The 27,427-nt window shown below is 40.4% G+C and overlaps 1 protein-coding gene across 9 annotated transcripts in view; it reads left to right on the forward strand.

Annotated features, from left to right (window-relative positions):
- Positions 1-27,427, forward strand: part of SRPK2 (SRSF protein kinase 2) — a 240,667-nt gene that overhangs the window by 64,687 nt on the left and 148,553 nt on the right. The window contains exon 1 of one of the 9 annotated variants that reach the window (XM_078060036.1): positions 15,954-16,042. The exons of the other annotated variants lie outside the window; for them this stretch is intronic. The gene's annotated coding sequence lies outside the window, so the exon portion shown is untranslated. Of the gene's footprint in view, positions 1-15,953; positions 16,043-27,427 lie in introns of those variants that run through there. 9 annotated transcript variants of the gene reach the window in all.

The following is a 27,427-nucleotide window of genomic DNA, read 5'->3' on the forward strand; positions in this document are numbered from 1 at the left end:
GGAGGATCAGAGAGAGAGGGAGAGGCCGACTCCCTGCTGAGCAGAGAGCCCCACATGGGGCTCGATCCTGGGACCCTGAGATCATGACCTGAGCCAAAGGCAGACGCTTAACGACTGAGCCACCCAGGCGCCCTGGTTTGATTTTTTAAATTGAGACTTACTCTTTTATGCTCCATTTCATATCACAGAAGGTTTGAGGAGGCCTATGGTAGATGTGCTCAAATGGAGAAGTCTAAGTAAAAGATAAAAATTAGGATCAAAGGAGAAATAAATAAAGATTGGGGAGAAGAATATCATTGGATATTTCTAGATGGGGAGGAACTGTGTAGTAGTTGGTGTAGGATTATGGGTGATATAACATTTTCTTCTTTGTATATGACTTTTCATTTTTTTTTTTTTACATTTAACATATTACTTTAGTAAAAAGAAGATTTTACTATAGTATTATCAAAATTCTGAATGCATTTGTCAGAGTTGCTGCTTTCTCCACAGTGATACATGATCCATTCTCTTGGTTTTATCTGCTATGGGCATTTGTGTTCAGTCTATCCTTCTTCTCTGAATTTCACTTGGTCCAGCTGCTCGGTGTACACCACCCCCAATCCTGTCCTGGTCTTTAACCTCGCAGGGTGCCTCCTGGTCCCTGGTCCCCTAGTCTTGCACATTGCATTACTGTTCTCTCAGCTGCAGCGTGGCCTCTCTGCTTTTTCCTTTCTGTTTGCCTCAATTCTACTAGGACTCATCCCAGATACCCCACCCCCACTCTTTCTGTGCTGACTTGGGTTCCTTTTCTCACTCTTTCATGGCTTCTACCTGGCTCTGTCATTGCACTGATCACAGTGTTTATGCATTGTATCTGTGTGCTTTTTCCTCCACTCCACTGGATGAGGATATAGATTTCTTCATTGTTTGTCCCCACGCCTAGCAGAGTGTGTGGTGCAGGGTTGGCCCAAATACCTGACTATTAAATTAATAAATAAGGTCTGAATAAGGTCTGTATTATTATGAGGTGCCAACTGGTGGATGTGGGCTGGATCATACTTGTGGATGTGTTTGTGTACCTTACAGTGCTTGGAAACTTGGGATATTTCACATAAAAAAAAAATCCCTATTTCCCGGGCGCCTGGGTGGTTCAGTGGGTTAAGTGTCTGCTTTCGGCTCAGGTCCTGGGGATCGAGCCCTGTTTTGGGCTCCTTGGCTGGTGGGGAGTCTGCTTCTCCCTCTCCCACTCCCCCCTCCTTGTGTTTCTGCTCTCACTGTCTCTCTGTCAAATTAAAAAAAAAAAGTATCACTTTCCAAGGTTCATGACTTTACTACCCTTAAAAAAAAAAAATCCCTATTTCCATCTTCTGAAAATATGAGACTGGCCACCCTGCATCAGCATTCCTTTACCACGCTGTTCACTAGACCTGGTTGTGGTTGCCCCTTTTAGATGATTTGCCATAGTCCCACCCCTTTCATCTCACGGGAGACTTGCTTTACTCATGTTATTGTTGTCCTCTTGAGACACTTGGGATTAGGTCCCTTGATCCAGAGGAAGGATGGACTGCATGCCCTACAGCCAGATCTCTCTGTCTGCCTCCAGTTGGTCTTTTGGCAGAAGGTGGGCAGCAGACAGAGGTTTTGGTTTCTGGCATGCTTCTACAGTTCTCTCTTTCTGTGAGGCTAATGAAGGATAGAGCTTTAAACTTTCATATATACATACACAACTGAGACATTCACAAAGTGCTGGGGAGTTGAATTTCCAAGGACATTAGCAGAATGACTGTCCTAATGACACAAGTTCAAATAAAATGACATGTTTCGTTACGGGAAAGTTTATCATTCTTAAGTTCCTAAATTCCCTTTTAAAGTTTTTGACATGTAATCTGTATGTTGATGAATGGGTTTTGGTTAAAATATTAACATCTCTTACCTTCAGCAAATATTTAGGGACTTGCTTAGAGAAATCTTTAATTCCTTTATGAAGTTAAAGATAGAGTTTTGTTACTTACGTTTGGAATTTTAAGGCATTAAGTAAATTGTGTTCTTGGTGTGACTGTATGAAATATTCACGTGCACTTTTTTTTTTTTTTTTTTTTTTTGGCCGTGGTGCATAAATTCATAGGGGGCTAATCTCAAGTCCAAGCAAAGAACTGCAGCGGTAGGAAATGGGGCAGCCCTGAACGGCTTTAAGCAGGGCAGTAAGGGGATCGGGTTTTCTGTTTTTTGAAACTTGACTCTGCAGTGTTGTGGGCCAAGGATTAGAGACGTGTGAGAACCAGGGGCAGAAATGGTGACGGCTCCAATGAGAATGAATGATTAGGGAGGGAGAAATTCTGATTATTTTTGGTGAAGTTATGTCATCTAAGTACTTAGGTTAATTGTGAAACTCCTTTTCAGATAAGAATGAATGAATCCTGGGAATACTATCGCTGACAGTATCCTCTTATTCAGGCTGTTATGCTGATTGAGAAAAGAGAGGGTAAGAGTCTGTGGCTCTCTGTGGGAAAAGAATCTTTTAGTTGAGTAAGCAGAAACTCACGTTTACTCCTTTCTATCCTCCCACACGTTGGGCATAGGGCTGTCCTGTGCTTTAGGTGCTATGGAAGGGGTCCTGCGAATAGAAGCAGTTCTCCCAAGCCACCAGACATACCAGCCTTGTGGGTAGAAGCAGGAGATGGTGTCTGGGTCTCAGTCGAGAGATTGACCACTTCCCCCTTGTGTGCCTCAGTTTCCTCAGCTGTACCTGGGGCCCTCAAAGTGTTTACTTATCTTAAAGCATTGTTGCAAAGAGTAAATAGATTAATATATGTAAAATGTTTACAATAGTGTCAGGTATTTAATAAGTACTTAGCACACTTGTTTCTACTACTGTGGTTACTATTTTTATTAACGGAGAGATCCACAAATAAGAATTCCTTTGAGTGAAATTTCTGTTACATTATGTGTAACATTGTAGTAGGAAGTTTCAAAAACAATACTCTTTGGCTCCAAATCACAATAAGAATTTAGCATTATAGCTTTTTAAGTAGTGATCAGAATGAAGATTAAAGTCTGTCCAAGTAAGAAAGTCAGTACATGTCCACCATTCCTTAAGGTAACTTCCCGCTCTGCTGGTTGTCCTCAGTAGAAGTTCTAGTGTACAGTACTTCTCATTTAAGCTATATGAACATTTTACACTTTGAAAACAGCATGCAGCAGGATGGGTTTTCTAGAGCTCTACGAGAACGTAATCCTGTGAATGCTTGGGTGCCGACTCCCTCTGTTTGAAGGGTGGTGGTTGGCAAAAGGAGGACAGGTTTTGTTTCCAGTGGGTTTTTTTTTTTCTCTGTGGTGCAGAATTAATTTTCTATGAAAACAGAATCATAGACTGTTATGACCTCCAGGTGGAGCAACAAAGCTCTCCCCTCACACTTCTAACTTTGAGATACATTCAGGTGATGAGCCTACAACTATAGTAGTGAAGCTGTAATATTTATTAAGGCCTCCCACTTTGCCAACCACTTTTGTATATATTATCTTGTGTCATCCTCACTACAGTCTCATGAGACAGATAATCTTTTTTTTTGGAAAGATTTTATTTATTTGACAGAGAGAGACACAGCGAGAGAGGGAACACAAGCAGGGGGAGTGGGAGAGGGAGAAGCAGGCTTCCAGCGGAGCAGGGAGCCCTATGCGGGGCTCGATCCCAGGACCCTGGGATCATGACCTGAGCCGAAGGCAGACTCTTAACGGATTGAGCCACCCAGGCGTCCCATGAGACAGATATTCTTAATAAATTCTGTTTTTCTAGTTTTTTTTTAAGTTTCATTTATTTGTTTTTAGAGAGGGAGAGTGCGCGCGCATGTGTTTGGGGGGGGCAGGAGAGGGAGAGAGAGCATCTCAAGCAGACCGCCCACTGAGCACTGAGCTCCATCTCATGACCGTGAGATCATGACCTGAGCTGAAATCTGAAGTCGACTGCTTAACCGACTGGGCCACCCAGGCACCCCTAAATTCTGTTTTTCTGGATGATGGTTAGGGATGCTAAGTAATTGGAATTTTAGGAGTGGTCATGCATGTCTGGGCAGTCAGCCAGAACCCATACTCTTAGTTGCCATGTTATATCCACCTAATTATTAAATTACTACTTGATTATAAAAAAAAATATCCTGATTATAAAATGTATAGTTATAGTCCAATGTAGGAAATTCAGAAGCCACTTGGACTCTAAATTCCTCTGGATTCGGTATTCTATCATACTTAATGTTTATTAAAGATTTCCTCAAGGCACTGTGCATTTGTAGAGTTATACCTTTGGTACTTTTTCTCATGGAGTTTTTTTTCCATGTAAAAGTGAGATTTAGATAAGACTTGGAAGTATCAGGAAAGTGAAAAATCAGTGTATGTCAGTGGCCAGATGGATGGCGGGGCCAGGGAGTAGGAGGCTTCTCTCGCCTGCCTGTCTTTGTTGGTGTTCAGAGTTCTAGGTCACCAGCTTTAACAGACTAAGTTCCGGAGTAAAGCACTTACTTTTAGTACATGTTGGAAATTATTTGATTCTCTTTGCCCTCTTTTGGTTTATCATTTGTTTATCCTTTTTAAAAGATCGTGGAATTCTTGTTTTAACAATAAGCCTTTCTTACATGAAGAAAAGCCTCTTTGTATCCACCACGGCAGATGGAACGGCACTTGTACTTCTAAATTTTTTAGTAGTAAGACTCTCCTAAAATAACACTAAAAATTAATTACTTTAATTGACACTGCCCTCCTCCATCACTGCTGGGGAAGTCATGGTTCGACATAAAATCTGACCCTTTTACTAAAACCTCCTTCTGAGCTGAGGTCTTTGTGTTGCCAGCCCTGGGCCATTTGCACCTACGTGCTGCTGGGTGTCGTTCTCCCCCCGGCAGAGCTGTGAGGTAAGAGCGAAAGGACCGTGTTGCCTTTTCAGAACTGGGTGGCACGACGGTTTGACGCCTGACCCTGAATGTGAGCTTGTACTTCCCTGACCAAGTTGGGAGTTCATGTTCCAGCATTGCTTTTCTCGGCGTTAGAGCCCTTTCCCTCCCTTTCCTGGGATTATTTTCTGTTACATTAATGCTCCTTTGGTAGTGTTTTCTAATTCTGAGAAATTTATGACATTTATTTTAAATTTTCTTCTTAAAAGTTACCTCTGCTTGAGTTAGAAGTGTATGCAACATCAAAATGGATTGTGCTAGTAAAGACATTTGTAAATGAATGTTTTGGTTAAACGCTTTTCCAGCCTCAGGCGGCGGCGTGCCCGTGCGGGAGGGCGGCAGTTAGCCGGCTCGTCTTCCTACAGGACTTTTTTTTCCTTTGTTCAGGCAGAGTAACATCCTGTTACTTCAATGGTAGAAAACTCCTCTGTCTGGGATTTTAAAAGAATGTTGTTTGCCTGGTTTAAGAGTTGACCAGAAGTTGACTGTGGTGTGGTCTCTTAAGTTTAAATATTCTACTTAAATGGTTTGGTTCTAATGATATGTCCTTTGCAGTAATATCTCATAATTCTTATGACTTTCATTAATGTTCCAAAACTATTTATGGTATTTTTGGTAAATATATTGAAAGGCACGAGGTGAGAGTACAGAGATCAGTAGCCCTCCAGGGCCTGGTTAAGTCCTTTAAAAGCCTGAAGCACTGGGCCTTTTTTTCTCCCTCCAAAATGAAAAATAACAGTATTCTCAACAGCAAGCTAAAGAAATATTTCCATTGCCACCCATAGTTGGAAAAGTACATAAAATATCAGCCTTAAAGAAAAAAACATTCTTCTAATTTTTTGGTGGTGTTCCCTGAGCATGCCAAAGGGAGAACAAAGTTTGCCACCTCAAAACACATCACTATGGCAAAAAGATTGTTTTGAACCGAAGGCAGTTAGCTCTCTGACCTCTTATTTTCTGTGTAAAAGCAGGACATAAATTTCCGTTTGTAGAAGTCTTTCCCTTTCTCATACTGGGAGTGAGGAGAATCTTCTCAGTGTAACAAACCTTATCAGCAGCGCTTTTTTTTTACTGTACTTATCCTAGTCCCCTACTCACAACTACCCCCAACCTCTTTTTCTTTCTTAGCCTTTTTTCCTTCCAGCGCCTTTTGTGAAGTCCTGCATTCCACCCATCCCTTTGAGTTGCTCATCACCTGAGTTTTCTTGTGTGTATGCGCTTGATATGTGTAAACAAACAGGTTTCTCTCCTCCTGTTAATTTGCGTTTTATCAGTTTGATTTGTGGGCCCAGTGGTTGACCCTAAGAGGGTGATGGAGTTTGCTTCTCCTCTGCATTGTGCTTCATCTTCTTCCTTTTGGATAATTCCGCTCTGATTCTCCCCCAAATTATATAGAAGACAATTAGAATAACACAGGAATGAGGAAGAGAGCGTAGTTTATCTGGAGGAAGCTTTTTGTTTTTTAAAGTTAATTCTTTAGAACTAACTATTAGTTCCTTTTCATGTTTTTTTGTATACTGTTTTGATAAGGCAGGATTTTTGTTAAGTAAACATCCTGTATTCTCTCCTTCCGAGGCTTTAGGATCCAGAGAACATAGAAACCCATTAAAATAGGTACTTGACGTAAAGCGTTTTGAGGAATGCTTGTTTATTGCTATGGTCTGGATGCTTCTAGAGTGATAGTTGGTATTTTTCAGTTAGATCAGGATCTTCTGTAGCTTTGTGGTGGTTTGATTTTAAAGCCATATACTTTTTGATTTATCTGTAGTCTAGGGAGGCGTTTAGTTTTTCTTTTGCAAGGAGATGGCCCTATAGTCTGAAGGGGTCTGTAGGCATTGTGTAGCAGTTACTAATAGCAGCCTGGGGCCAGGACAGTCCTGAGTACTGTGGATTGCTCGATAAATCATTAGTCTCTGGAGTCCTATAGTCACAATACTAATACTAAATGAAAAGATCAAATATTTTGGTTTTTCTTTCAGGGTTTTTGTTTTTGTTTTTGTTTTTGTTTTTTCCCATCTAATTAAAGTGTAGGATATTACCTGATGGGAAATGAAGGGTTAAGGCAAAACTCAGTGTCCAGTCTTTGGGCAAGACATTTCTATTGACTGTAATGCATGCATGCATATTCTGCCTTGTTCCAAAAAGGATTTAAGGTGGTGCTTCTCTGCAGTTTTTATGGTCTGAGTAAGACTTACAGATGCGCTTACCAGTCTCAAGTTGAAATGAATCTGGCTTCCAAATGCTGTGTGATTACTCCAACAATGCTGCCATTGTACCTCAAGGTCTCGTTACACCTTCAGGGTTTGACTATGTTCACTGGTCATAAGTCTTTATCCTTTGATGTTAGAATCAATTTTTGGCATCGGCCAAAAATCACTGAGTGCCAAGTCTGGTGAATAACCTGGATAGGCAGTCCTGGGTTGTTAGAGTTTTTGGCTTATTGTTTTTGACTCATGGACTTAAGAGCCAGAACGTTTTCAGGATGATGAAACCAGTTTCTGAGCCACAGTTAACTCCTTATCACTTCAGTAGACTTAAACAATGGGTCCAATGGACTTTTGGTCTTTGTGGGATGTTCCTGCAGGAGCAGTGCCATTGAGATCAAATAAACGAGTTAGCGTTGTCCTCGCTTGTGATTTTGATACGGAGTTTTTTGGGGGTTTGGACTGCAACAAAGTTTTCCATTGCAAATTTCGTGTTTTCAGGTCACTGTGAAACATTTTATCATTAGTTCTTCTAATTTTCTCAAAATGTTATTTTCTTTAGCTGTCCATGAAAGATCGAAAACAAAGAACAGGTTCTAACTGCTTTTTATCACTTAGTGAAAATATTTGGAACATTATTCATCCTACTCCCTGTATATTTTATTGGCCACCCTGCCCCACCCCTCTCCCCCAGCCAACCAGTTTTCTTGTGTTCTGATTTTTCTGCATAATCATTCAGTTGGATGAATTAAATTATTACTTTGATAGCATTTTATAGAGGAGGAAAAAGACTTATGGAAGATGAGACTTACTTAATTTCTAAAGAGGAAAAATTTAAATACCAATTTTCTGACTCTAATTTTGAGGACTTTTTCAGTACTTAACGCTGTCATGATGGAATCAAGTCCTATTTATTTACTTATTTTAGTTTTTTTTATAGTAATGTGAAAATTAAGAGCTTTCTCCCTTTATTTCCAGATATTTCACTTGAGGATTTAATGCCCCACAAAATTAAATGTTCATTTTTTTTTTCTCAATAAGGTCATTTTTCATTATGTATCAACGTGGAGCCTGCACATGCATTTACCTCAACCCATTGTGCCTTGAAAACAGTTGTGCATATGAGAAAATTACAATACGTTCCTCCTGTGTCTGTCCCTTTGTTTCCATAAATCATGCCAGAAAATATGTGTATTTTAGTGTTGCATTGAAACATTAGTGTGTCTTTTTCATAAGTTTTACAAAAGTCACACTTAAAAGTTTGCTACGTGAGGGGTGCCTGGGTAGCTCAGTCAGTTGAGTGTCCGACTCTTGATTTTGGCTCAGGTCATGATCTCAGGGTCATGAGATTGAGCCCCGAGTTGGGTTCTGCACTCAGCGGGGAGTCTGCTTGAGGATTCTCTCCCTCTCCCTGTGCCCTTCCTCCTGCTCATGTTCGTTCTCTCTCTCTCTCTAAAAATAAATAAATAAAATCTTAAAATAAATTTGTACATTTAAATTAGGTTGAAGCCCAAAGTTTCTCTGTTAAATATTATACTTCATTTATGGTGGTAGCCTCATGTGCTTATAACTTGAAGAATTCGTGATCATTTTTACTTTGGAAATATTTTAGACCTGTGGAAATGTGTTGTATTCTGTGGTTTTTTCTGACTGGAGTAGTTTGGGTCACCTGGCACTAAATTCATTCCCTGGGAAATGTGGTAAGGGTGTTCCCTTAGACGCTGTGTTGATGGCAGCTGAGTTGAATATGTGAGAGTTGGGGAGGAGTGGGTCCCTACATAAAAGTCAGAATACTATTATCACAGGTGAGAAGATTGGATGAGACTGTGCACCAGAATTAGTCAGTCATTCACTGCAAACCCGTTACCTGCTCATTTTGACTCCAGAGATGGTACACTTGGCCTCCTTGTTCTTCCTGTAGTGACCATCCAGGCCACATAGATACTGAGCTCAAATGTGATCACCTCCAGCTCTTCACACATCTCGGGCATTCTCCCAGCATACTTTCATATTCCCCACATGCCCCTTTGTTATGTGTAGGTATTCCTCTTATAATTCTAGAGCAAACATAAATTGTACTCTGAGGAGAGCTACAGGAATTGTTAGGTCTTGTGGGAAAGGCAGCTGGTCTTCACCAAGAGCTTCCTGTTGGCCCATCATTGCCTGTGGATGGGCAAGAGTTGAGGAACCGTTCTTATCAGCAAACTCTGCCACACACAAACTCTCAAAAGCTCAGTGGGAAGAAATATTTTTATGAAGGATTACATGTGGTCCATCCATCCTGTCATTTTAAATTTTATGATTATATTAAGCCGAGCCATTTTGGTGACCTGCTTTCCTGTAAGGCACTGTGTTAGAATGGGTTACACTTACGGCAGTGGATAGAGGTACCATTATAGCTCTCCTCTGCCCGTGGTAGAAGAAAAAGCTAATAATTCCTATTTTTTTAAGTTCCTCTTCAAAAGTTTAAAAAGTTCCTTTTTGGGATGACTGGCTGGCTCAGTTCATAGAGCATGCGAATCTTGATCTTGGGGTTGCGAGTTCGAGCCCAACTTCGGGTGTAAAGATTACTTAAAAATAAAATCTTAAAAAAAAAGTTCCATTTTAAGGTAATCAAAATATATTGATTTCCCTTAACTAGAGATAGATATGTTGGGCTGTAGTGTTCTGTTAGGTTCTGATTTTTTATTATTTTATTTTTATAACATTTATTTATATATTTATTTATTTGAGAGCGTGAGAGCACATGGGAGCCGGGGGAGGGGCAGAGGAAGAGGGAGAGAACTCCCCACTGAGCATGAAGCCCGACTCAAGGCTTGATCTCACGACCCCGAGATCATTACCTGAGCCGAAACCAAGAGTCTGATGCTCAACCGACTGAGCCACCCAGGCACCCCTAGTTTCTGATTTTTAAAAATTTGAGTAAAAATGAGAAGATAATACAAAAAAGAAGCAGTAGTAATGATTTAGTTGAAACATATTACAGAATATCATAGCACCAAATCTCAAATTTTAAAGATCAGAAAGTTGAGGCCCGACAAGTTTCGGCATCTCTCCCAAAGTTTACGGAACAATACAGACTGGGACTGAACCCAGGTCTTAGGACTCCCAAGTCCAGTGCTGGTTCTGGGAGGGTGTGCTCTCCTTGAGGTGCTGCAGATGTTGGGAGTAATGACAGCTGAGATTTACCTGTTGATTTGGTAATCTGTATTAGCAGCCTTTGTTGAGTGCATGCTCTATCAAGGGCTTTATGTTTGATTTAGGAGTTGAGAGAGGGAGGCCCTTGCCATCAAGGCCACAGGGAGGGATAAGGGAAGATGAGCCTTTTGCAAACATAAGAAGTGATAGACTTGATGGGGTGACCCCTGAGGTCTACTTCAACGCCTTCAGCGATCCTTTAGGAAACCAGTTGTAAGACCTCCCCCCACCTCTCGGGTAGAAACTGTGCAAGTGGGTTTTGGAGTGTGGGCCGTGTGGGACGTGAGTTTCCTTAAAGTTAGGGATAGGATGGAAGAAAGTGTTAGTGTTTCAGTTCAAGTATTATTTGTTCTGCAGATAACAGATGTAAGGCTTTACTGTTCTGAGCATAGATACAGTTTTATCCAGATAGCAATTGACTTTATCTTTACAAGGTTCATTGTTCTTTTTTATTCTTAATTTCTGAAAAGTTAGTTTCCTCATTATCCTTTACAGAAAGGTTAATAAAATGTGGAATTCTCCAAACAGATGTTCTATTCTTCATCCTATCTATGTGCTGTATGGAAAATAATTCATTTAAAAAATTATGTGGATGGAAAAGAGGCTGTTCCCCTTTCTGAGATGGGGCAAAGCCCTTAGTTGAAAGGATTGTGGGAATTGAAGTATCGGGTTCTCCCGTCTGAACCCACTCAGCAGTAGTAAGAATGGGGACGTGAGAACAGTGGCCCCACCTCCATCCATGTCCTGCGGGAGGGGGTCACTGGAGGAACAAGGGCCTCTGGTCCCCGGGGCCTGCAGGAGAAGTCACGTCTTCAGGGGCAGCTGGTCTGGTTGGGTTCGGGCAAGCAGTCCTTTTAGAGCCAGGGCAGAGGTTGTGGGGACTGGCTGATGGTTCTTAAGTTCCAGTGGGCAGTGGGGGGAGGGGAGGCAAGGCTGGGAAATTAGGGCACATTAGTGGTGCTGGTGCCATGGGTAACTCGGGCTGACAGAACTGAGCAGCATCTGGGAAGGGGGGTAAGCAGGGTTAGCTGAATGGGGGCTGTTGCTAGTTCTCTTGGTGGCCATGAGAGCCATGTGCTGGGAGGGTAAGTGCAGGCATCCTGGGGACAAGCTCTGCTGGGGGCTGGTCCGCACCTCCTCTCTCCCCTGCTGGCCCCGGGTGCAGTCACTTGGACCTGTTCTAGGCGGGGGATGGGCACCTTATTCTGAGCCAGACTATCCTGAAAACCTCTTTATTTGATAATTTTGTTTGCTTTTATAGACCCAGAAATACTATTATACTGTAGTAGTGGTTGAATTTTGTTGCTTACTTGTGTAATGGGGTTTTTAGCTTTTTAGTCCCCTCAAATGGCCTGCCAGAAATGCTAGCATGCAGAAGTACCTGCCGTGAATACAGAGTGGTTGAGAAGGATCCCCCCGCCCCCCCAAACTGCCAGCTATTTCCTAAACAAGCCTTTTTCTTTCAATCTTTGTGTATTGCTCATGGTGTTTCCTCTTCGTAGAATGTTGTTCTCTGCCTGAACCGTTGCTCAGCCTGAAACTAGGCCTCTGCGAGCTGCTGAGTGCCTTCTCTTGCTTTGTACTTGGACGTAGTCTGTTTTTACACTGCTCACCTTGTATTTTAGTGAGTTGATTATGTTGTTGTTGTCTGTATTAGTCTGTGCCCTCTTATTTACTCTTACATCCCTGGGCCAAATATAGGTGCCCAGAAAACATTTTCAAATAAATACTCTGATAAGGACCAGTACTTTTTTTCGCATTTTATTTTAATTCCAGTATAGTTAACACACAGTGTTATATTAGTTCCAGGTATACAATATTGTGGTTCAACAATTCCGTACGTCACCCTGTGCTCATCACAAGTGCACTCCTTAATCCCCCTCACCCATTTAGCCCATCCCCCCCACCTCCCTCTGTCAGTCCTGTTTGTTCTCTATTGTTAAGAGTCTCTTTTTAACATTATTTATTTATTTATTTATTTATTTATTTATTTATTTATTTGAGAGAGAGCGCATGTATGTGCATGAGTTGGGGGGGGATGTGGGCAGAGGGAGAGGGAGAGAGAATCTTAAGCAGACTCCATGCCCAGCACAGATCCCAACTTGGGCTTCATCTCAAGACTCTGAGATCATGATAACAGCCGAAATCAAGAGTCGGACGCTTAACCAATTGAACTACCCAGGCGCCCCTATTGTTGAGTTTCTTATGGTTTGTTTCCCTCTCTCTTTTTCCCCCTGCCCATATGTTCATCTGTTTTGTTTCTTAAATTCCAAATTTTATGATATCTGTCTGTGACTGACTTATTTTGCTTAGCATAATATACTCTAGCTCCATCTACATTGTTGCAAATGTCAAGATTTCATTCTTTTTGATGGCTGAGTAATGTTTTGTTGTATATATACATATATATATATATACACCACGTCTTCTTTATCCATTCATCAGTTGATGAACATTTGGGCTCTTTACATAGTTTGGCTATTGTTGATAATGCTGCTATAAACATTGGCGTGCATGTACCCCTTCGAATCTGTATTCTTGTATCCTTTGGGTAAATACCTAGTAGTGTAATTGCTGGGTTGTATGGTAATTCTATTTTTAACTTTTTGAGGAACCTCCATACAGTTTTCCAGAGTGGCTGCAGCAGTTTGCATTCCCACCAGCAGTGTAGGAGGGTTCCCCTTTCTCTGCATCCTCAAAGGGCCAGAATTTTGGATTAGGCAGTAAAAATAAAAAAAGTAATTGGTACCTTGCTCAACATACAAAAATTAACTCAAAATGGATTATAGGCTTAAATGTAAAACTACAAACAACTAGAAGAAAACATTTGGAAAAAATCTTTGTGACTTAAGTTAGGCAAAGACTTCTCAAGTAAACCCAAAGCATGATCCATTTAAAAAAAAAAGATAAATTGGGCGCCTGGGTGGCTCAGTTGGTTAAGCGACTGCCTTCGGCTCAGGTCATGATCCTGGAGTCCCGGGATCGAGTCCCGCATCAGGCTCCCTGCTCAGCAGGGAGTCTGCTTCTCCCTCTGACCCTCCCCCCTCTCATGCTCTCTCTCTCTCATTCTCTCTTTCAAATAAATAAATAAAATCTTAAAAAAAAAAAAAAAAAAAAAAAAGATAAATTGGACTTAAAGTCGTCTCCTCTTTGAAAGACATTCTTGGGGACTGTGTGGCTCAGTCCTTTAAGCGTCCGACTCTTGGTGTTGGTTTGGGTTGTGATCTCGGGGTCCTGGCATCAGGCCCCGAGTCAGGCTCTGTGCTTAGTGGGGAGTCTGCATGGATTCTCTCTCCCTCTGCCTCTACCCCCGTTTGTGCTCTCTCTCTCTCAATAAATAAATCTTAAAAAAAAGAAAAGAAAGAAAGACATTGTTAAGATAACAAAAAGAGAAGCCACAAACTGGTAGAAAATATTTACAATAATATATCTGATACAGGACTTTTCTAGAATATATAAAGAACTTTGCAAACTCAGGAAAAGACACAAAAAATGGGCAAAAGATCTGACGTTTCACTAAAGAAGATGTGTAGATGGCAAATAAGCACAGAAAAAGATGGCCATTTTATTAGTCATTAAGGAAATGTAAATTAAACTGAGATATCTCTGTACACTTTTTAAAATGGTTAGAATAGAAAGAAACCGACTATATGTAGTGCTGGTGAGGACATGGACCCAGTGGACCCTTCACACATCATACCATATGACTTACTCCTGGGTTTTACCCAAGTGAAATAAAAACTTATGTTCATATAAAAAGCTGTGAGATGGACATTGGGGAGGTTATGTGCTATGGTGAGCGCTGTGACTTGTGCAAGACTGTTGAATCACAGACCTGTACCCCTGAAACAAATAATACATTATATGTTAGTAAAAATAAATAAATTATAAAACAAAACAAAAAATCTGTGCAGTAATTTTGTAGTGGCCTTTTTTTTTTAACAGTTGCCAAAAACGGTAACCATTCAGATTTCTCTCAACTGGTGAATGGAAAAACAAATGGTGGTATATCAGTACAATGGGCTATTGCTCAGCAATAAAAAGACATGGACTACTGATACCATTGCAACAAATGGATGAATCTAAAAGGTGTTAACGCTTAGGGGCTCCTGGGTGGCTCACTTGGTTAAGCAGCCGATTCTTGGTTTCGGCTCAGGTCATGATCTCAGGGTCTTGCGATTGAGCCCTGCATCTGGCTCCATGCTCTGCGGGGAGTCTCCTTGAGGATTTCTCTCTCTCTCCCTCTGCCCCTGCTTGCACTCTCTCTCTCTGTCTCAAGTATATAAATAAATAAATCTTAAAAAAAAATAAGAAAAAAGAAAAAAGGTTTTACGCTTAGTGAAAGAAGCCAGACTCAAAAGCCTGCAGACTGTACGCAATTGGATTTGTATAGGAAAAGGCAAAACAGGGCAGAAAGCAGATCCGCGGTTGCTAGGGGTTATGGGTTGGGAGGGGTTGGCTGGAGGGGCACATGGAGGAATTGTTCTGGGCCTGGAACTCTTCTTTATCTTGTCGGTGGGGTTGGTTACACAACTGTGTTTTGCACAGAACACATAGAGAACTAAACACTAGAGGGTGAATTTTACAGTGTGTGAATTACACTTAATTAAAAATGAAAACCAGAGTTGATACAGGTGATTATCAAAAGTTTTGTTAACTCTCTTAAAGCTTGATAAAACTTCGCAGGTTTGGGGGCAATTTGCCAGAGTGTGATCACCTCTGAAGGCCTTTCAGGGGACTGTGGTAAGGGCCTCGGTATGCCTCATCTTTTGTCGAAGTGCACAACCAAGGAGGTAGGCTGTAGGATGTTGCCACATGTTACAGATGAGTGTGGTTTGAAAAATTGGCAAATGTTGAACAAGACAACATTAAATGTAGTTGATGGTGAAGGAAGATGTGGCAAGACACGGTAGATGCGTTGCATTCCAGCAGTGGTGACTCCCGTGTGGTGTGTGGAGCACGGCCTGTGCCGTTTCATTCTGTCAGTATAGCATTGAACTCCCTGTAAAATTAAAGATCTGTGATTGGCAGTTGGTTTGCTATTTCCAACAGTCCGTTGGTTTTTATGTTTTATTTCTAAAATAAGTTTATTTCATTTTGACAGTTCTATGACACCTGTGAGTTATTGTTCCTGAAGATTTCCTAGAGTACTGTCCGGTGAGTGTGAGGGGGGCTCAGTAAGTATTCTTAGTCTGTACATTTTTTGTTAGTTCATGGCACTTGAACCCCACGCCGTAAATGTTACCGTGAATCTGCCATAAAGATTGTGAGAGGCACTTTGTAGTAGCGGCTTCTGGAGCCGGGTTACCTGGCTCTGTCTCCCGGCTCTGCCGTGTATTAGCTGTGTGACCTTGGGCACAATTATTTAAGTTCTCTGTGCCTCTGTTTCCTCATTAGTAGGGGAGGGGAGGGTGATAATTACAGTACCAACTCCATGGAGGGTTTGTGTGGATTAACTAAGCTAATAAATGGGAAGCCCCCACAACAGGTAACATGTAGCTGTTAGCTGCTATTGTTGTTAGTATTATTCTTCTGTTGGTCATAAGCCTTCCTTATGTTTATATCCAAGAATGGCTATGATGCTCTTTCACCCTTTGGCTTCCTGAGATTGGATTTCTTTACTTTTTGCAAAGCCAGTGGACTTACCTCATATTTTCTTTCCTCTTGTTTCCCTGAAGTTCCTCTGTCTTATATACTTCATCGCATATTTGATTTTTGGTAAGTACGTTTGTTACATTTGGAATCTGTCTTCTAAAGACTCATTGCCTCAAGAAGTATGAGACCGAACTAAATGTATCTCTTAAATCCAGAGCAAGGGTATGTGGTTATAAATTGAGATTTGGAAACTTGGTAAATTTAGAGACTGAATACTATAAATCAAAAGAACTTGTTTGCTTCTTTGTGTACTATGTTACTTTTGTAAAATTGTGTCTTTTATACAGAGAAGTGCTCTCTCAGCACAGAGCTGATTGTGTTTGTCAGAGTATTTTGAAGGTACTTGTTAAAAAGCACTTGTGGAATGGTTTGTGGAATGGCTCAGAGGTTTCACAGAGTATTGTCCTCCTCAGACCCATTCTTTAGTAGGACAAAATAAGATTTGTCTTTTAAGCTTGATGATAGCAAACTAGTTTATTAGACCTTTCTTCTTGTGGGGTTCAGTTGGGTAGTACTCATTAGAGGTTCTCAAACTGCCAACTGATTCACTGGCAGTGATGATATCCTCTGTACTGAGAATCTGAGGTAACTTTTGCAGCCTCTCTCATTACCTGACTAAGGCTTCTTCACTGTGGAACCTGAACCATGACTCCCCATTTCCCCTCCTCAGCCCCTGGCAACCTCTGTTTTATTTTCTCTAGTAACTTACTTATTCTAGGTACTTCACGTAAGTGGAATTATGTTTGTCCTTTTCTGTTTGGCTTATTTCACTTAGCATGTTTTTAAGATTCATCCATGTTGTAGCATGTGTCACAATTTCCGTCTTTTTTTTATAACTGATTATTCCACAAATCCAATAATATAATTAAATAATACATTTAACCCAGTATCTCCAAAATCATATATCAAGATATAATCTGTGTAAAAATATTAATGGAATATTTTTCATTTTCTTTTTATGCTAAGCGCATCTCTGTGGGAGTAGCCACCTTTCAAGTGCCCAAGTGGCCAAATATAGCTAGTGATTTCTGTATTGGACAGTGTAGGTCTATAATAAAGGATGATTACTTAAAATTATTAAGCAGCACAGACCTTTTTTAAAAGAAAAATAATATTTGCTGAAAGACAATTTTAGAGAAGATTGTAGTCCTCAGCTACAGAAAAAGAGGATTTAAAAAAAGACAAAAGACTCAGGCATGGCTATTCTTTTGTTTCAAACTTCCCAAGGGTTAAGAGCCTTTAGAGGAAGAAATACCTAACTCTGAGTTTCTTTTCGCCAGAACCTTGATGAGTAGATGTAAAGAAAAGAACTCTTGACAGGATTTTTGATTCACACTGTCCTAAATACAGTGCTGGCAAACCATAGGTAATTAACATTTTGAGTAGAAAAATTTGAATATGAATAGAGCTGGAACAGAAATTTGCAGTGGGTGCCGTGGGGCTTGATGAAAAACTCCTGCCCAAACTCTGGATTTTTTCTTTTCCTTTCCCGTTCCTTGAACTTTGGGGATTGTGCCCGACGTATGTCGCTGTCGGGAACGAGGCGCACACAGGGTTGCAGTCTGGAGGTGCCCCGTGGCAGCCTGTCCGCATGTGGCTCTGCTGTGTGCTACCCCCCCGGAGGGACTGGACCCGGCGTGCACCCTGGCTCCAGCACAGGCAGGCCCCAGGGAGTCCAGCATCTTGTGGATAGCCTAGCCTGGCTTGAAAAGATGAATCGGAGTAATGCATTCCCTGACGCAGGAATTTGGATTTCTGAACTGGAGAGATTAGGGCAGTTTGGTGGGGCCGCTGTGTTACTGGGGCTAGTAGTAGCACTGGCTTCAGAGTTTTAGTTACCTGGGGCCAAGTTCTGCATCTGCCACCAAATGGCTGGCTGGGTGACTTCAGACCTGTTACCTTACCTTTGCCCCTCCCTTACTCATCTACAAAATAGAGTGATGGTTGTATCTGCCTCATAGTGTTTTTGTGAAGATAAAGATACGTAATCCTTGCAAATTCAAGAGTTATCGTTGACATCATAATGCAGAACAAGGGTTATTGTTGCCACCATAATGTAGGAGAGCCTGGCATACTTTTATATTCCAGGTGCAAGCTGCAGATGCAGAGCTCATCACTTGGGAAAGAATGAAACGGATGCTCAAAGAGAAGCGGATGCACTGTGGCAATGGGACCCTCAAAAGAGAGTGGGCCTAGAACTGTTTTTATATGAGCCTTGAATGTGTAGGACCCGTAAACATTCAAGTGTTACAGATAGTTTAAAGAAAACTTAATGTACAGTGTGGGAAACTATCTATAGTTTACTCACCAGGTTAGAATGAGCCGATTGGAAGGGCACACATGTAGCCATTGTAAGGGACAACCAAGAAAAGCAATAAGAAGCTAAAAGGACTGTCCTAACCTGGAGCCTTGGTGCTGAAGAGACCGTTCAGAGGCCCTGAGAATATTCGAGTAGTACTTATAACAAAAGGCTCTGAGGTAGCCAAGAAACTTTATTTTTAAACCAGAAGTGAATGTTTCAATCCAGAATGGCTTAAATAAGGGTAAGACACATAATCTTTCAACTGTCATTAACACATGGTTATCCAGAATCACTCATTCCTCGAAGGCTGGGTGGCTGAGGTTCACTGTGTTCAGAGGAGGGAGAGCAGGGGAAGCTGGTTAAGAACTGGTGAAAAGTTAAAAACATTTAGAAATTATACAATCTTTCATGTATATAATACATGAAATACAAATGTGTTTTTTTGTTTTTTGCCCCTCCCCCCAAGAAAGGGAGGGGGGAGGGGCAGAGGCAGAGGGAGAGGGCGTGAGAGAATCTTAAGCAGACTCAGCACGGGGCCCACTTGGGACTCGATCTCACAACCCTGAGCTAAAATCAACAATCAGACGCTTAACCAGCTGAGCCACCCAGGCATCCCGTAAGTTTGAAGAATAATAAAATAGGCACCTGAATACCCGACTCTTGCAACTCAAGAAGTAGAATGCCATCAGTCCAAATATTTTCCCCCTTTCCCCTTTCTTTGTTGTTGGTCCAGCTTTCAGAGAATTAGGTTTAGAAAAAGGAAAAAGCAGGTTACTTCAGATGAGTTAAAATACATTGGCTAGTATATTTCAGTATAATTGAGGAACCATTTTGTTATTAAAGTAGATAATGATATGACTGAAAGGAAGTTATATTTTTTATTTTTTATTTTTTTAAGATTTTATTTATTTATCAGAGAGAGAGAGACAGAGGCAGGCAGAGGGAGAAGCAGGCTCCTTGCTGAGCAAGGAGCCCGATGTGGGACTCCATCCCAGGACCCTGGGATCATGACCTGAGCCAAAGGCAGACGCTTAACCGACTGAGCCACTCAGGCGTCCCAGGAAGTTATATTTTTTAAAAAAGCAAGACTAGAATTTCTTAACCCTCTGTTCTTGAGCCGTTTTATACTTACCTCTTCATTGCGGTGGTTCTTTTCGTGGGAAGTGTTTCTTGCTATGTAATTGTGCTGGCACTTGACTCTAGTTTCTCAAGCACATGGCTTTCTCCTCTGCACCGTCTAAAAAAGAATGCAAATATTCCATGGCTGTGCTTACAAAATTGAGTTATCTTACCCCTCATCCATGGGGTTCTGCATTTCTTCTGTAGCGGTAGCCTATCTTTTATAGGCTCACTGCATCCACTGGTTGAAACTTGATCATTTTTGGACTGCTAAATTATACTTATATTTTTAGATACTTTCTTTTTGAATTCACCAATTTGTCTCAGCAATTTTATTTTGTTTTAAGAGCCTGTTCATGATAGAATTAGAAGGGACAGACTGAATTTAGTTTTTAAAGCTAGTTTTAAATGAAATTTGTACAACCTTCACAAGATTCCCTTTCTTATGATAGAACAGTGTCAGAAGAATTTCACTGTTTTTTTTTTTTTTTTCCCCTTCAGTATAACACTCTCAGGATTCCAGCAGAAATTGCTTTGATCTTGATTAAACTGTGAATTTTATTTGAAAGTGAAAATTGGCATTTTGGAGGCTATTTATAATGGTGTGATGGCATTCTTTTTGCAGAATGTCCATTTGAAAGCTGGGTAACCACAAAAGGGATTTATTTTAAATGGAATATCATTTGGCAACACTTAACATTATTTAAGAAAATTATTTTTAATTACACAAATAACACCTATAAAAAATTTAAGTGTAGGTAAAGGCAAAATGCTCTGACCACCATTTCCTCATTCCTCATTTCATCTGCAAAAGTAAAGAAGACCTTTTTCTAATCATTTTGGAATATACTCTTCCCATTTACATGTGTATATATATATGTGTGTGTGTGTGTGTGTATATACACACACACACACACACACATAATATACGCACACATATGTACACCTGTGAAAATACACATCTATAATAAAGGTAGTACTATACTGTGTGTATTCTGTAAGCTGCAGTTTAAGTTTTGTAGATCATTCAATGCATGTAGATCTACCTTATTCTTTTCAAATGCAATGTATGATGAATGTACCATAGTTCATTTAACAATTGGGTTGTTATCCATTACTTGCTGTTGCATACAGAATTATGACGAGCATCTTTGTGTGATTCTCCCAGGCCACATGTGAATGTTTCTCTGGCTTAGATTTGGAAGAAGTGGAATTGCTGGATTGTTAACTATCTAGCATTGCCTATACTGAAGTCAATAAATAGAATATTGTTCGGCATGATTGGCCATTTGTGCTGTGAAATGAATTGTTTTTTTGTAATACTGTCATTTTAGTTAGATAAGGAGGACAGGGGCCAAGTGTAAAACCAGTGATTCTCAACACTGGCTGTGCATCAGAATAACCTCTAGGACTTTTTCGGCATCATCACCCTGAGAGAGTGATTTAGTAGGTTTACAAATAAGTGCAAATGGCCCTTAGGATGAAGAGGAAAATTAAATGCAAGAAGTACATCCTGAGACTTTCTTAGCGTGCCCAAGTTACCCAGTACTGGCTCAGGACCTAGTTCACCCCATAAAATGCAGTCAAAATATAGCCCAAAAATTTGTTTTTCTTTCAACTCTTACCCCACAAATGCTTAACACATAAATGATTATTTTTTAAGATTGACAGAGAGGAAGAGATTTTTTTAGGAGGAGGGGACAGCAAGATTATAAGCATGAAGTCTGAATAGGACTGCATTTGTAGGATTGTGTTATAGGTTTCATAAATATTATTAACATAAATGAGTGTTGAGCTTTTTTACTATGGAAAATTTTGAGAACATTCTAAATGGGCCACAGGTAGAGCATAATGGTTGAGGGCCCAGACACTGTGCAGAGGCCGCTACGGTTCAGATTCCCCCTCTACTAGCTCTGTGAACGGTGGCAAGTTACTGAGCCGTTCTGTATCAGTTTCCCTATCTGTAAAATGGGGATAATGATAATATTTATCTTACAGGGATATGAGAGTGTTAAGAGAGTTCTTATAGAAAGCAAGTAAAAGAGTTCCTGACACATTGTGATTGGTATGAAATGTTAGTGTTACTGTTGTTATTGTTGTTGCTAGTTACCACAGATACAATTATGAATCCTAATGTCTTAATCTTTAGGTATTGTTTCATGCTCAAAATATTTTTTTTCTAAGTGACTAGAAACCAGCAACTCGATACATGCCCAGAGATGGTAAGGGTGAAGAACTTGTACTCTGGAATACCGATTCAAGGTCACTTTGATGTAACAAAGCTAAGGTTTTCTGTGTCCTTGATACATTTAAGGCCCTTTTTGTTGATTTTTGCATACTAAAATGGAGAACTAGTTGAGGTTTTCTGTCTATGTAATTGGTAGGAAACCCCACAGACAAAAATAAAGCGGCTTGTGTTTGATTTGCTAAAGTATTTGTGGTACTTCATAACATTTTGTAAAGCAACAAAGCCTTGGAAGTAGGTTTTACTATCCCTTGCTGCCGTTAAAGATTTTTGTCGACCGACATAAGGGACAACTGATGCTTGAGATGAGAATTTTATGATTTACAAATGAGAGAGGTGATAATAGGCTAAGTTCCTGAGGGGCACTATGTGGGCGGACAGACACACGTTGAATTGTGGAGAATCGACAATCTCATAAATAGCTCCATGCAGTTGAATATTGTTTCCCCAGCATGACATAAGATGGTAAAAATTTGCTTTTCATTCTGATTCACCTGTTGGATCTCTTATTTTAGCTGTAGCTGTATCGTTGGTTATATTCTACCCTGTGGAAAAGCAGGACTTCTTTGTATGGCGTGTAAGATAACCCGCCAGGGTCTCCGGCTTTATTTCCTACCAGTACCTCCTTCACTCTCTTCAGTCACCAAAGCAACTCGGACGACCCACACGACAGGGATCTCTAAGCTTTGTTTGTGCCATTTTCCTGTTGGGAGTGGGCTTTTCTGCACCTGGCAGAGTCCTCCTAATGCTAGTAATAAAGGTCAGATGCCGCCTTTGGCCCTTCCCTCTGCCCAGACAGTCTGCTCATTTCATCCTTGCAGACTGCAAAGCACAGCGATGGAGCTAGGCTTGAGCTCCATTGTCCAGGTTCTGATGCTGGCTGAGCGACATACTAGCTCTGAAATCCTTTTTTTTTTTTTTTTTAATTGAGATAAAATTCATAGGTTACCTTTTTCACCATTTTAAAGTTTACAAATCAGTGGCTTTTAGAATGTTTATAATCTTGTAAAGACATTGCCATTACCTCATTCCAGACCATTTTCATCATTCTAAAAAGAAACTCTTCGTGCATTAGCAGACACTCCCCATTTTCCCTCCCCCCGCCAGCCCTAGGGCTACTTACTGTCTCTCTATATTTCCCTGTTCTGGACATTTCATGTAAATGGAATCATGCAATATGTGTTTTGTGTCTGGCTTGTTTCACTCTCCATGTTTCAGGATTTATCCGTGTGGTAGCATGTATCATTAACTACATTTCTCTTACGTATGGATATACCACATTTCGTTTATCCGTTCATCAGCTGATGGATATATGGGTTGTTAACAGTTTTTGGATGTTATGAATAACACTTGTGTACACGTTTTTTTGTGAACAGTATGAACATATGTTTGCACTTCTCCTGGGTATATACTGAGGAGTGGAATTGTTAGGTCATGTGTAGTTACCTGTGGTTGAACTTTCTGAAGAACTGCCAGGTTGTTTTCCACAGTAGCTGTGCCGGTTAACATTCCACCAGCAGTACATGAAGCTTCCAGATTCTCCACATCCTTGTCAACACTTGTTGCTGTCTTTTTGATTAATCCAAAGTGGGTATAAAATGATATTTCACTGTTTTTCTAATTTGCATTTCCCTGATGACAAATGACATTAACTTCTCATATGCTTATTGGCCATTTGTGTTTTTTCCTTGGACAAATGTCTGTTAGATCTTTTGCCCATTTTTAAATTGGGTTATTTTTTTTTTTTAATTGTTGAGTGTAAGAATTCTTTATATATTCAGGATTCTGGTTCTTTATCAGATATGTGACGTGCAAAATACTTACTCCCATTCTGTGGATTACCTTTTTTTTTCCTTGATAGTATTTTTTGATGCACAAAAGTTTGTAATTCTTAGGATGTTCAGTTTATCTATTCTTTTGTTTTTTGTACTTTTTGTGTCATGTTTAAGAAGCCAGCCTAATCCAAAATCATGAAGATTTACATCTATATTTCCTTTTAAGAGTTTTATAGTTTTAGCCTCTATATTTAGGTCTTTGATCCATTTGGGGCTAACTTTTGTATGTGCTGTGAGATAGGAATCCAACATTATTCTTTTGTATGTGTATATCCGGTTGTCTAGAACCATCTTTTCTTTTTTTCTAAATTTATTTATTTTAGAGAGAGAGAGTGAGAGAACGAGTGGGACGGACAGAGGGAGAGGGAGAGAGAGAATCCCAAGCCGACTCCGCACTGAGTGCAGAGCCCAACACAGAGCTCTGTCTCATTACCCTGAGATCACGATCTGAGCCAAAACCAAGAGTCAGACGCTTTTTTTTTTTTTTTGAAAGATTTTATTTATTTATTTGAGAGAGAATGAGAGAGAGAGAGAGCACATGAGAGGGGGGAGGGTCAGAGGGAGAAGCAGACTCCCTGCTGAGCAGGGAGCCCGATGCGGGACTCGATCCTAGGACTCCAGGATCATGACCTGAGCCAAAGGCAGTCGCTTAACCAGCTGAGCCACCCAGGCACCCAAGAATCAGACGCTTAACTGACTGAGCCACCCAGGCGCCCCTAGCACCATCTTTTGAAGAGACTGTGCTTTTCCCATCGAATGGCCTTGGCACTCTTGTTGAAAATCACTTGGCTGTAATGTGAGGGTTTATTTCTGGACTCTCATTCTATTCCATTGATCTATATGTCTTTTCTTTATGCCAGTTTCACACTGTTTTGATTACTGTAGCTTTGTAGTAAGTTTTGAAGTCGAGATGTGTGAGTCCTCCAGTTTTGTTCTTTTTCCAAGATTGTTTTGGCTATTCACGGTCCCTTGAATGTCCATATGAATTGAAGGGTCACCGTGCCCATTTCTGGGGGGAAAAAAGTCAGTTAGAATTCTGATAGGAATTGTGTAAATCTGTAGATCAATTTCAGGGAGGATGGCCATTTTAACAATGGTAAGTCTTCCAAGCCATGAACACAAGGTGTCTTTTCATTTAAGTCTTTAATTTCTTTCAACAATGTTTTGCATTTTCAGTGTGCAAGTCTCTCATTTCCTTGGTTAAATGTATTCCTAAGTATTCTTTTTGATTTTATTATAAATGGAATTGTTTAGCTCTGGAAGTTTTAGAAATTCTTAAAACTTTCAAGGCTTTAGTTTCTGTGCATGCAAAATGGAATTTATGTTGAGTACCTACTTCACCAGTTGTTGTGAGTTAATTCACATAAAGGGCTCAAGTAGGCCTGATGGTTCAAGCTAAATTGCGAACTCTCCGAGGAGTGGAATTTTGTCCTACATATTTTTGAGACACCTTCTTCCTCCCCCTGTTGAGGTAGCATTTAGTGCTGTGCCTGTTGGTACTGAGGGAATGTGGAAGGGTGGGAAAATTGTACTGCATCATCAATTTCAGTTCTTAAGTTTGAAAGTTAATGTGGATTGGGAGTTAGGGACTCCAATTCCTCCTTATACTTCATATTTTGATAGGGCTTCTTTTCTTATACACGTAAATAAGCCTTGTACAGTAATTTTACCACGTCTTAAGATAGTGAAGTTACTTTTCAAGATGGTTGAATGGACCTTGGTTTACTGAAGGAGTCAGAAAGCAAGAATTCATTGCCTTGGTGAACTCAAAGTCCTTTATATGCCAAAATTGTAAATGAAATTAAAATGTCTTAATTTATAACATACAAGCCACAGTATTAGAGAACCGAGTAGTTTCAGTTGTATATTAATATGTAGCATGAAAAGCAATCTTATAATTAGGATTATAAAATACTTCCTTTTTCTGAGTACTGTAATTTCTAAAATTTGTATATCAGAAAAATGTGTAAACAGTATTTATTTTATAAGTGTAAAACAGAGAAAGCTTTAAACTTGATCTCATGGTAAACAGAGCATTGGATCTCTCACCCTGAGTTTAACAGCTCAGTTATCTAAGAACTTGTGTTACTTCTTCTGTCTCCCGAACAGAGTCAGGGTAAGAGTGCCTTTGTTCTGTTTAGCAGCCGGGATTAACTATTAATGATACTCTGCTGTGGTGAGAAATGTGTAGACAGTTTTCAGGGATTAGTTCCATTACATTTCATTGCTGATAGAGGGAGGGCATTGATGGTGATGCTAAAAAAACTAAGCATTTATATTTTCACATTTTAGTGCATTTTTGTATTTAGTTGTCCTGAAATTCCTCAGTATCAGAAGAACAAAAACAATGGTAACAAATACTGTCTGATGCAATGTGAAGTCTGAACGTGCCCCTACAGTGTCAGGATGTGTGATCTGGGGTCTTGGGCTGGTGCCCACGCAGCCGGAGCCCCTGGCTCCTCTTCTCCCTGCCTCTTGCTTTGCAGGCTTCTGGGGGTAAGTGAGGATGGGAGTCCCTGTTTGAGGGGCTTGACCCACTTTTCTTGCTGCAACTTGAAAATCAGTAACAAACCTTTCCTTTTGTTTTTTATTTTTAATTATTTTTATTTTTATTTATTTATTTGACAGAGCGCGACAGAGAGAGGGAACACGGCAGGGGGAGGGGCAGAGGGAGAAGCAGGCTTCCCGCGAAGCACAGAGCCCGATACGGGGCTCCATCCCAGGACCCTGGGGTCATGACCTGAGCCGAAGGCAGTCGCTTAACGACTGAGCCACCCAGGCGCCCCTAAACCTTTCCTTTTAAACTAATGTTCCTTTTAGGTTATAAATTGCACTCAGGAATAATTTAAAAAGTGTGACAGAAGGAAAAATATTTCCTCTAGTAAGTGAAGTTTCTCATAAGTGGCAGCAGCAGCTACCGTAAAAGTTCAGACTGAAAACCTGACCAGCTGGAGACCACCTCCTCCTCCTTCAGTCCCTCCACCTCCCACCCCCGCCTCATTGTAGGGTTTGGAGGGAACACATTGTACTCCATTGGCACTGTACCATGTTCAGGAACACAAGTAATCCTGTTTGGGGATTATAGCCCGAGAAAATTTGATACTGGAAAAAGACTACTTTTAAGGAAGGGGGTGAAATTGGGACTTTTATCTTGAAAAATAAAATCAGGTTCAGAAAGTAAGCTTATTTATGAAAATTTGAATTGTAATGGAAAAATAAGTACTGAGTATTAGAATGAACAAAGAATGTATCAAGTGTTAATTGTTTTTGACATGTATTTTCATACTAAATTTTATATAATAACGTGATTGGATATCTTTTAATTTGTAATGCAGTTGTAATGAAGGACATTTTTGTAAACTATTGAAGAGTTTTATTATTTTCCCCATTAGTCACTGATAATCAAATAATTATCATTCTTGAGACACTTAGCATATTATTGTCCTTGTTGATTTTTCTCATCAGTTACTAACCTTCCTAACTCCTCCTGTGGCCTCATTTCTCAGTCGCTGTCCTCATTTGGGGTTCTAATATTTCATTAGTATCTTACACTAACTTTGTCAAATGTTGCATCTTGTGTTGCCTTTTTTCAGTTTTCACTTTGTTCTGGATTTGCATTCTATTTGAATTGTTGTTGGGACTGTGTGAGCATCAGTGAGAGAGAGAGAAAGAAGGGGGTTGATGGGTGGACATAGAGGCTAGGGATAACCAGGGACAGTTTGAATGGTCAGTTCATTAACGATTGTTTTTGTTAGCACAATTTTTGCTTTTCTGTGTGTTCTTATAACAGATGACTTGAATAATGAAGGCTGGGATAACAAGGACTCCATTTTTAGATTGGACCATCTTCATGGTGTTGGTCAGTTAATCACCAGCCTTCCTAGAGGTCTCGGAGAGCTTGCTTTACTCCTACCCCTTTATGAAGGGTCTCGTCCGTGTCCGTCTTT

Source organism: Halichoerus grypus, chromosome 12, assembly GCF_964656455.1.
Source record: "Halichoerus grypus chromosome 12, mHalGry1.hap1.1, whole genome shotgun sequence".
Classification (NCBI taxonomy): domain Eukaryota; kingdom Metazoa; phylum Chordata; class Mammalia; order Carnivora; family Phocidae; genus Halichoerus; species Halichoerus grypus.